General features: G+C 57.2%; 2 non-coding genes across 2 annotated transcripts in view; both read left to right on the top strand.

The window, feature by feature from the left end:
* The first annotated feature begins 1,942 nt into the window (after positions 1-1,942).
* On the top strand, positions 1,943-2,097 carry LOC126226361 (5.8S ribosomal RNA). Its single transcript, XR_007543907.1, has one exon. It is a non-coding gene; the product is annotated as a 5.8S ribosomal RNA (ribosomal RNA).
* Positions 2,098-2,285: 188 nt separating this feature from the next.
* Positions 2,286-3,094, top strand: part of LOC126226375 (large subunit ribosomal RNA) — a 4,222-nt gene continuing 3,413 nt past the window's right edge. The window contains exon 1 of the ribosomal RNA XR_007543919.1: positions 2,286-3,094. This exon is cut by the window's right edge and continues 3,413 nt beyond it. This is a non-coding gene — a ribosomal RNA (large subunit ribosomal RNA).

Here is a 3,094-nt window from a genome sequence, read left to right as displayed (position 1 = left end):
GTCTGCCTTATCAACTGTCGATGGTAGGTTCTGCGCCTACCATGGTTGTAACGGGTAACGGGGAATCAGGGTTCGATTCCGGAGAGGGAGCCTGAGAAACGGCTACCACATCCAAGGAAGGCAGCAGGCGCGCAAATTACCCACTCCCGGCACGGGGAGGTAGTGACGAAAAATAACGATACGGGACTCATCCGAGGCCCCGTAATCGGAATGAGTACACTTTAAATCCTTTAACGAGTATCTATTGGAGGGCAAGTCTGGTGCCAGCAGCCGCGGTAATTCCAGCTCCAATAGCGTATATTAAAGTTGTTGCGGTTAAAAAGCTCGTAGTTGGATTTGTGTCCCACGCTGTTGGTTCACCGCCCGTCGGTGTTTAACTGGCATGTATCGTGGGACGTCCTGCCGGTGGGGCGAGCCGAAGGCGTGCGACCGCCTCGTGCGTGCTCGTGCGTCCCGAGGCGGACCCCGTTGAAATCCTACCAGGGTGCTCTTTATTGAGTGTCTCGGTGGGCCGGCACGTTTACTTTGAACAAATTAGAGTGCTTAAAGCAGGCAAGCCCGCCTGAATACTGTGTGCATGGAATAATGGAATAGGACCTCGGTTCTATTTTGTTGGTTTTCGGAACCCGAGGTAATGATTAATAGGGACAGGCGGGGGCATTCGTATTGCGACGTTAGAGGTGAAATTCTTGGATCGTCGCAAGACGAACAGAAGCGAAAGCATTTGCCAAGTATGTTTTCATTAATCAAGAACGAAAGTTAGAGGTTCGAAGGCGATCAGATACCGCCCTAGTTCTAACCATAAACGATGCCAGCCAGCGATCCGCCGCAGTTCCTCCGATGACTCGGCGGGCAGCCTCCGGGAAACCAAAGCTTTTGGGTTCCGGGGGAAGTATGGTTGCAAAGCTGAAACTTAAAGGAATTGACGGAAGGGCACCACCAGGAGTGGAGCCTGCGGCTTAATTTGACTCAACACGGGAAACCTCACCAGGCCCGGACACCGGAAGGATTGACAGATTGATAGCTCTTTCTTGATTCGGTGGGTGGTGGTGCATGGCCGTTCTTAGTTGGTGGAGCGATTTGTCTGGTTAATTCCGATAACGAACGAGACTCTAGCCTGCTAACTAGTCGCGTGACATCCTTCGTGCTGTCAGCGATTACTTTTCTTCTTAGAGGGACAGGCGGCTTCTAGCCGCACGAGATTGAGCAATAACAGGTCTGTGATGCCCTTAGATGTTCTGGGCCGCACGCGCGCTACACTGAAGGAATCAGCGTGTCTTCCTAGGCCGAAAGGTCGGGGTAACCCGCTGAACCTCCTTCGTGCTAGGGATTGGGGCTTGCAATTGTTCCCCATGAACGAGGAATTCCCAGTAAGCGCGAGTCATAAGCTCGCGTTGATTACGTCCCTGCCCTTTGTACACACCGCCCGTCGCTACTACCGATTGAATGATTTAGTGAGGTCTTCGGACTGGTACGCGGCATCGACTCTGTCGTTGCCGATGCTACCGGAAAGATGACCAAACTTGATCATTTAAAGGAAGTAAAAGTCGTAACAAGGTTTCCGTAGGTGAACCTGCGGAAGGATCATTACCGACTAGACTGCATGTCTTTCGATGTGCGTGTCGTGTCGTGCAACACGCTACCTGTACGGCTCGCAGTAGCTGTGCGCCGCGTGCGGGACCACGCGTGCTTCTCAAAACTAACGGAAAATGTTGTGTGGTACGAGAGCTGAAGCTCTGGAGCGGCTGGCCTGCGGCACCTGGCGCCTCGCGCCGGTTTTGAATGACGTTCGCCCGAGTGCCTGTCCGCTCCGGAGTGGAGCCGTACGACGCCCATCGGCCGTGAGGCCGTTGGACACAAAACACTGGAACAGGGGCCGTCGAACGCCTCAGTCCCGCCTATGCAACTGTTTTGAAAGAGACAGTGGAAACTGTAAAAAGATCACCCAGGACGGTGGATCACTCGGCTCGTGGGTCGATGAAGAACGCAGCAAATTGCGCGTCGACATGTGAACTGCAGGACACATGAACATCGACGTTTCGAACGCACATTGCGGTCCATGGATTCCGTTCCCGGGCCACGTCTGGCTGAGGGTCGGCTACGTAAACTGAAGCGCGCGGCGTTTGTCCCGCTTCGGAGACGTGGGTGTGTCGTGCCGGCCTGTGGGGCCGGCCACGTCCCCTCAAACGAGCGATGCGCGCCCGTCGCCTGGCGGTTCGCATACCGGTACTGTCTCGGTAGCGTGCACAGCCGGCTGGCGGTGTGGCGTGCGACACCTCGTACAACGACCTCAGAGCAGGCGAGACTACCCGCTGAATTTAAGCATATTACTAAGCGGAGGAAAAGAAACTAACAAGGATTCCCCCAGTAGCGGCGAGCGAACAGGGAAGAGTCCAGCACCGAACCCCGCAGGCTGCCGCCTGTCGTGGCATGTGGTGTTTGGGAGGGTCCACTACCCCGACGCCTCGCGCCGAGCCCAAGTCCAACTTGAATGAGGCCACGGCCCGTAGAGGGTGCCAGGCCCGTAGCGGCCGGTGCGAGCGTCGGCGGGACCTCTCCTTCGAGTCGGGTTGCTTGAGAGTGCAGCTCCAAGTGGGTGGTAAACTCCATCTGAGACTAAATATGACCACGAGACCGATAGCGAACAAGTACCGTGAGGGAAAGTTGAAAAGAACTTTGAAGAGAGAGTTCAAAAGTACGTGAAACCGTTCTGGGGTAAACGTGAGAAGTCCGAAAGGTCGAACGGGTGAGATTCACGCCCATCCGGCCACTGGCCTCCGCCCTCGGCAGATGGGGCCGGCCGCCCGCGCGGAGCAATCCGCGGCGGGGTCGTGTCCGGTTGCCTTTCCACTCGCCGCGGGGTGGGGCCGTTCCGGTGTGCGGTGGGCCGCACTTCTCCCCTAGTAGGACGTCGCGACCCGCTGGGTGCCGGCCTACGGCCCGGGTGCGCAGCCTGTCCTTCCGCGGGCCTCGGTTCGCGTCTGTTGGGCAGAGCCCCGGTGTCCTGGCTGGCTGCTCGGCGGTATATCTGGAGGAGTCGATTCGCCCCTTTGGGCGCTCGGGCTCCCGGCAAGCGCGCGCGGTTCTTCCCGGA

The sequence above is a fragment of the Schistocerca nitens genome, unplaced genomic scaffold, assembly GCF_023898315.1.
Source record: "Schistocerca nitens isolate TAMUIC-IGC-003100 unplaced genomic scaffold, iqSchNite1.1 HiC_scaffold_303, whole genome shotgun sequence".
Taxonomy (NCBI): Eukaryota; Metazoa; Arthropoda; class Insecta; order Orthoptera; family Acrididae; genus Schistocerca; species Schistocerca nitens.
This window is presented reverse-complemented; position numbering and strand designations above follow the sequence as displayed.